Source organism: Peromyscus eremicus, chromosome 3, assembly GCF_949786415.1.
Source record: "Peromyscus eremicus chromosome 3, PerEre_H2_v1, whole genome shotgun sequence".
In the NCBI taxonomy this organism is placed as follows: Eukaryota; Metazoa; Chordata; class Mammalia; order Rodentia; family Cricetidae; genus Peromyscus; species Peromyscus eremicus.
In genome coordinates this window covers 62,386,713-62,395,105 of record NC_081418.1, presented here as the reverse complement: position 1 = coordinate 62,395,105, position 8,393 = coordinate 62,386,713, and positions in this window count along the sequence as shown.

Here is an 8,393-nt window from a genome sequence, read left to right as displayed (position 1 = left end):
AAAACAGGGACACTGAGCCAAGTGTGATGGTGCAGCCTTTAATCCCAGCACTCGAGCTTGAGGAAGGTAGAGCTTTGTGAGTTCAAGGCAGCCAGGGCTACACAGTGAGACCCTGTCTCAAATATTATATATATCTCCAAGCAAATTAAAAGAAAACCACAGAGACATTAATTCTTCACCCCAATGCACATGTAAACAAATTGACACAAGTGTGCTCAAACACACACATACACACAAATACATATACACACACAGAGTTCTGCACCTGTGTACACATGAATGAGTTCATGTGCACATGTAACACATATGCACACACACAAATGGCCATTGACCCTTAGTAGTCCCAACCCCTTTCAGTGAATTTCCTTGGGGTCAAAGTCTTTCTGCAACAATGTTAAGGTAATACTTGTTTTTTACAATGTTAACACTCATGATGGAGGTGCAAATGTGGGACACGTGCATGGTCCTTCTGATAATAAGGGAAGATGCTTATGCTGAGGAATTCTATTTACATAATCATAATTATGTATATGTTGACTAGAACTGGAAGGTTTTCAGTTTTGATTTTGGTTTAGTTTGCTTTTTTCTGGAAAGGATTCTCTGTGTAGCCTTGGCTGTCCTGGAACTTGCTCTGCCGACCAGGCTGGCCTCAAACTCACAGAGATCTGCCTGCCTCTGCCTTCCAAATCCTGGTATTAAAGGCAGGCACCACCACGCAGCAAGAACTGGAAGTATATTGAATGAATAACAATTTTTCCTTGAAAGAATTATGGACAGATACACTACCATTCTTTGTCTTGCACGTAAAGCAGATATTTTCTTTCAAATGAGTGAAGCAAACCTTTTAGGGAAACAGCTGCCAGTATTTTTCATCCATAACAAAATTCTGGAACATTCGAATCCACCATTGGAAATCTGGCAGCTTAGAGGTACTAGAGACCTGTGAGCTGAGCTTGATGATAAGGTTAATGAATGCAATTCTTTCTTTAAAGATTTGTTCGATTATTTAAAATATTGTATATGTGGTTGGGATATATACTCATGTGTGCAGGAGTGCAGAGGCATCAGATCTTCAGGAGCTGGAGTTCCAGGTGGTTGTGAGATACCTGAAGTGGGTCCTGGGAACAAAACTCAGGTTTTCTGGAAGAGCAGTACAGGCTCCTAACCATTTAACCATCACTCCAGCTGCATGATACTGCATTATTAATGTGTCACCATCTGGAAAGTCTGGACAAGTCAATACCCAAGTTACCAGGGCATGGCATGACAATATCCTGAATGGAATTTGACTCAGTTCAAAAGGCAAAGTATACAATAGGATTTTTTTAATTGTTTGTTTGTGTGCTACAAACAATTCAGAAATTAGCATTTACTGAGTTTTGATATAGCACCACAGGAAAAATGTCCGTAATTATCTGAAAAGAGTATTTAAATCCTCCTCCATTTTCCAGTTACAGCTATGTATGAGACTGGATTGGAGCCGGGTGGTGGTGGTGCACGCCTTTAATCCCAGCACTCGGGAGGCAGAGCCAGGTGGATCTCTGTGAGTTCGAGGCCAGCCTGGGCTACCAAGAGAAACCCTGTCTCGAAAAACCAAAAAAAAAAAAAAAAAAAAAAAGAGAGAGAGACTGGATTGGCTTTACCAACTTAAAAGAAAGGAACATCTCCCAGAAGATGGGTTGAAGGGACAGATACAAGATTCCAGATGTCTGAAGAGAGTCACAAAAAGATTAAGCAATGTAATTTCAAGTTTTGGAAAATATTTTTTACAAAGACATATCATTTATGTGAATATGTAATGGAGTCATTGTTTTATTTTTAAAAATAATGGATGTGGTAGTTTGAAATAAAATGGCCCCTAAAGGGAGTGACACTATTAGGAAGTGTGACTCTGTTGGCATAGGTATGGCCTTGTTGGAGGAAGTGAGTCATTATGGGGGTGGGCTTTGAGGTCTCCTAAGATCAAGCTATGCCCAGTGATACTGTTTACTTCTTGTTGCCTGTGGATCAAGATGTAGAATTCTTAGCTCCTTCTCCAGCACCATGTTTACCTATATGCTACCATGTCCCTCCATGATGATAATGGACTAGACCTCTAAATTGTAGACAAGCTTCAATGAAATAGTTTCCTTTATAAGAGTTGCTGTGGTCATAGTGTCTCTTCGCAGCAATAGAAACCCTAACTAAGACAAATAGATAAGTGTGTTCTGAATTGCCCCACTTAAATTTATAGCCCAAAGCTAGGTATATTGGTGCACGCCTATAGTTCTAGCACTCAGGAGGCAGAGGCAGGAGGATTAGGAATTCAAGATCTGTAGCCAGATTATCCACTGAGCTCTTCGGGCTCTCCAGATTTAAGTGCACAGTGTAGCAGCCTTGACTGCAGCTGTAAGTTTCTCCAATCTCACCCAGCCCATGGTCCTGTGTTTCTCTGGTCTGGCCTGGCCCCACAGTCCTGCAGCCATTTATAAAATAATTACACAGAGGCTTATTTAATTACTAATTCTATGGCCTATTGGCTCAGGCTTCTTGCTAGCTAGCTCTTAAAACTTAACTCAGCCCATTTTTATTAATCTATGTATTGCCACATGGCTTCATGGCTTACTAGTACTTTCACATCTTGCTTCTCCTGGTGGTGGCTTTTAGTCTCTTCCCAGACTCCACCCTTCTTTGTCTCATCCTCAGTTCAAATGTCCTGCCAAAACTTATCCTGCCCTGCCATAAGCTAATGCAGCTTTATATATATCAACCCATCAGAGAAACACATATTCACAGCATACAGAAAGACATCCCCTTTACTATCTAATCAAAAAGGAAGGCTTTAACTTTAACATAGTAAAATTACATAAAATAGAACAGTTATCAAGTGAGAATTACAGTTAAAATATCTAGTCTATTTGTATTTGACAAAATTAAAGAAAATATTCCATCATCTATCTTATATTTGTGAGTCTAAAGTTTCATGTCTAATTTATCTTTTATCATAACCAAGGAAAATTATAACTATCTAGTCTTTAACTACATCAAAGATTCCAGAAGGATATAATATTACCTAAGTAAACAGAAAGTGCATTGCAAGCAACTTCCATAATTCCAGAAATGACAGAAACAGCTGGCTGACTGGATAGTCATCCAAAGTTCCTCTGTAACATTAGGGCATCTGTCTTCAGCCTACAGGTCTAAAGTCTCTGGCAGACATTTTAGTGAAGCAGGAAATTTGAAGTATTGTCTCACCTACTGGCAAAGTTCATCTGAGACTGGCTGCAGACTCTACAGCTAGTCCTATTGAGACCCAACTATCTAAGCTTTCTTACAGGACCCCACAGAGATACTATCACCCCTAAACAGCAGGACGCAATTCTAAAAAAATGATGCCCCTCTCCCAAAGTTTTCATTTTTCTCAGGGCTATGGGTGGATGGTTATAGGGTTGGGTGGAGGACAATAAAACTTAGACTCAGGATTCTTTTTTGGAAAAGAAAAAAGGGGAATGGATAGGTATAGTATATTAAGGTAAATTATTGTATCTACTAGTAAACTAATTTAGCAATCAGTCTTAGATAATTTGCACAGATATAGATTCTTGTATATTGATTCAAATGTAAACTATTCTTATATTCCTACTTAAGATAATTTGTATAGTGATACATATATAAAACTATAATTGTTGTATTGTACACATATTTCTAATTCTGTTTGAAATATTTTGTATATTGATACAAATGTAAAATTATATTTGTCATACTGTATGTATATTCTACCTCTGTTTAGAATGTTTTGTATATTGATACATATTAAGGATATTGCTGTCATATTGCATATTGCACTATACATTTCTACCTCTATTTAAGATATTTTGTGTATTGTCACAATTTTGAGATCATTGTCCTTATACAGTACATCTGCTTATAGACTGTTTACCTTGTTAATGTGTAGCCTTAATCCTTAGGTTATTTAGGTAGATAAGACTTGCAGAACTATAGTCACCCATGCTTGTCATTTCTATAGTTATGTTAGTTAGGTTGTCCAGATTTACAGAAACCTATGTCAGATGGATAGGTAATCTTCAAACACTTCATAGGCCTAGAGAATATGGCATTTAAATGTTTTGATAACTTAGAATTCTATTGATGTGAGACATGATTGCTCTTGGCAGCACTGATCTGATTCTGAGAGAATGTTGGGCTTCTAAGACATTTCTGTTCGGAAGTTTGTCTTCTTCTTGGCACAAAATGGCCTGCTGGGCAAAGAACTGCCCTTGCCTCAACTGCTGACAGTATGAACACTGTCCTTTCTCAATGAACAGGACACAAGGAAAAGTGACTACTGAACTCTGCCAAGACAGGGTAAGATGGTCTTTCAGAATTCCTGCTTCTGAAAATGGTCTGTCAGATACTCTAGGCCTGTAGCCAAATTGGATGCCCCAACAATGATGAGAAACTTTAGGTGACTGTCTAGGCTGCCAGCTGTCTCTGCCTATTCTCACAAGAATTTCAGAAATCGCTTGCTTGCATTTTCTGTTTTCTTAGGTATTATTATGTTCTTTCTCAGGTCTTTGATGGAGTTACAATTTGATGGAGATAGTTACAATTATAGTCATCTCATATCTTAGCTAAGAACATTTTAGATATTAAAGTTAGAATCTTCAGGATAGGACAGCTATTGGAGAAATCTCGGTAATTTGCCATTTACCTACAATCTGGATATTTCTGGACATTTAGCATGTCTTTCTTGTTTGATGTTGTTCTTGTTGGTTGTAGTTGCATTTTTGTTCATGTTATTACCCTTTGTTGTTCCTGTACAATACTTCACAATCATTCTTATTGTACGTAGTTTGCATTAAGTTTAAAACCTTCTTATTGGCCGGACAGTGGTAGCGCACACCTTTAATCCCAGCACTCGGGAGGCAGAGCCAGGCGGATCTTAGTGAGTTCGAGCCCAACCTGGTCTACAGAGTGAATTCCAGGACAGGCTCCAAAGCTACACGGAGAAACCTTGCCTTAAAAAACCAAAAATAGCCGGGCAGTGGTGGCGCACGCCTTTAATCCCAGCACTTGGGAGGCAGAGGCAGGCGGATCTTTGAGAGTTCGAGGCCAGCCTGGTCTACAGAGTAAGATCCAGGAAAGGTGCAAAGCTACACAGAGAAACCCTGTCTCAAACAAAACAAAACAAAACAAAACAAAACAAAAACAAAACAAAACAAAACACCAAAAATAGATAGATAGATAGATAGATAGATAGATAGATAGATAGATAGATAGATATAGAGAAAACCTTCTTATTTAGACAAAAAGGGGAAATGTAGTGGTATTTGCTCCCCCCATGACCTTGGGCTGTAGGACCTGAAGGAGGCTGTGCTTCTTGCCATTGTATGTGACCTCTTAAAAAGGAAGGGAGAAGGGGCTCCCTTCTCCCTGCTGCCTGCTTCCTGGTCTGATCAAACTGCCAGGTGGCTTTGCTCCTGGTCAGAACAGAACTGTTTACTCGGTTCTGTATTCGTGAGTGTATTTCCTCAATTTATATCTTAATAAATCTCCGTTACCCATTAAATAGACTCACGTGGATTGATCATGTGGATTGATCTTAACACTTGACTTATGCTTGCAGACAGTGGGATGCATGTCTAACCCAGTGAGTATCCTTGGCAGTGAGTTTCCTATGGCTACAGTACCATAGCCCTTGACGGGCAGAACACTGTAAGCTGCAGTAGGTTTGGGGTGTAATGAATGAGCTTCCAGACCCCTTCCTCTGCCCTTGTATGGTCTCCTCTAGGAGGCTAGGTGTGATGGTTAGTGTGAATTGTCAGATTACCTATGAGGCAAGCCTCCGGAAACACGTGTATGGGACTCTCTATATTAAGGTGCTGAGAATATGTGACGGATTGCCCTGATTGTACTAATGGTGTGCAGAGACACCCCTTGACTGTGGGTGGGACCGCTTCCTTGATAGGGACCCTGGGCTGTACGAAGCACAGCAACAGCTGAGGTGAGCACTGGCATGTGCTGCTCTCTTCTTCCTGACTGAGGATGCCATGTGACCAGCGCTGTCAAGCTCCTGCTGCTGTGACTTCCTGCTGATGGACTGTTCCTGGAACTGTGAACCAGAATAAACCCTCCCTCCTTTAAGTTGCCTTCTCCAGGGTATCTTTTGAACATAATTTCTTTATTGATTCTTTGGGAATTGCACATTATGCATCCTAATTCTGCTCACCTCCCAGTCCCCATATCCTTCCCTCACCCCTCAGAAAAATTTTTTAAAAATCAAACCAAGGGCTGGAGAGATGGCTCAGAGGTTAAGAGCACCGGCTGCTCTTCCAGAGGTCCTGAGTTCAATTCCCAGCAACCACATGGTGGTTCACAACCATCTGTAATGAGATCTGGCGCCCTCTTCTGGCCTGCAGGAAGAAGAGTGTATACATAATAAATAAAAAATAAATCTTAAAAAAAAAAATTCTTAAAAAAAAAAAAATAAAAAATAAAAAATAAAAATCAAACCAAAACAAAAACAAAGCAAGCAAACAAACAAACAAAAACAAAAAGAAACCTCTTTGCTTCTCCATCTTTTCCGCCTCGCCAACACCTCTTCATCCATCCCGGTGACATTGGGAATGGTGTGTCATATAGTATATATACCCTTTCGTCCAATCAGCTTTACTAACAATGTTCATTGCAATGAGTCATTGATCTGGTTCAAGGCCTCTGGCTTCTGGTATACCATCATAACTGGATCCTCACTGAAACTCCTCTGGGACGTCCTTCGGCCACCCCTAGTCATGGAGAGCCTGCAGGAATCTTCCACAGGACCAGTCCCTTCACAAGCTCTAGCAAGTCCTAGATGGGGTAGATATTAGGGTAGACCAACCAAAGGCCTGGCTGTGAGTATGGGTGGTAGTTGAGTTAGTCAGTCCAGGCCACTGGGGTTACCTGACTCAGGTGAGGGGGTGGAGCCAGCTCCCCTATGTCCATGCAGTCAGGGTCAGTTCTCCCTCATGGTGAAGGGTACATCCATCTCTTCCAAGTGCAGGGGCCAGGTCTCCTGTGAGGTTAGGGGCCAGCTTTCCCTGGTACAGCAAAGGGTGGGGCTGGCTCAGCATGACCCTCTGATTTCAACATATATGGTTCCTATGGCCCCTGAAATGGCATAGGCCACAAACATCAACACAGACCCCAGCTGAAGCAGTATCACAGACCCAGACACTGTCCTGAGCAGCAGCTGGGTCTGAATGTCACCATCGCCCCAGGTAGCAATGCAGGCCACTTAGATCAACACGGGCCCCAGCAGCAGCATGGCTCTCAGACACTAACATGGCCTCAGACCTCAGATGTCCTCATGGCCTTTGATGGTGACAGGAGCCTTGGACATCAACACAGACCCTGACTGCAGTAGGGCCGTGGACTCAGACATGACCCTCAGCTTCAGCTCTGGCCTGGATGTCACCATGGCATTGGGTAGCAGCACAAGCCACTCGGGTCTGCATGGCCTTAGCTGCAGCATGGCCCTTGGACACCAACATGGACTCAAGTGGCTGAGCTGACCCCGGGTATCCAGAAAGCCCTTGGTGCAGAAGCCACAGATGTCAACCCAACCCCTGGCTGCTATAGGGCCACAGACCCAGACATGGCCTTCAGCAGCAGCCCGGGCCTTTTCCAGGGTATTTTTATCATAGCAGCAGAAAAGTAACTAAGACACAGAACTTCAGCTGGCAAAAGCTCACAGACTTCTCCTTGGGAAGTGAGTATCCCCCTAGCAAACTGTCTGCTGTCCCAATGGGTAGCCTGTCCAAGTTCTATAGAGTCCCGCTCCCTTTACCTGAATGTGGGATAGCTCTGACAGGTCGTTCTTGCTGGAAGGTACGTGCAGGATTGGCTGAGGCCCAATACATGCACACGGTGACCAGCCTGACCCTGGTATCCAACTCTCCCTATCTCCTTGTGGGTTTTTCTCCCAGGTGGGGTTCCCAGCAGAAGCTGCTCATGATTCTCTACCCCAGAGAATACAATCTAAGGCAGCAAGTGAAGTTCCTCTTTGGAAAAAGGTGTTATGCTATTAAAAGAGGGGTCCTGGATTGGAATGTAGCTTTCATGTGTGAGGCTCTGTATTCAGTGTTTGGTATTGCAATAACAAAACAGGGTTGATGAGATGGTTCAGTGGATAAGGACACTTGGCACCAAGCCTAATGGATCTGAGTTCAATCCTCGAGGCCCACATTAGAGGACTAACTTCTGCAAATTGTCCTCTAGCCTACAGACTTTCACACACTCCATGGCATGCACCCTGTCCCCCATACAAAACAAAAATAAGTGTTACCATAAAAAATTAAGATGGGGACCAAGATTCTGCTAACATTCTTCAGAGTATTTTGTAAGTGTGCACACTAAGACTGGCATAAATACAA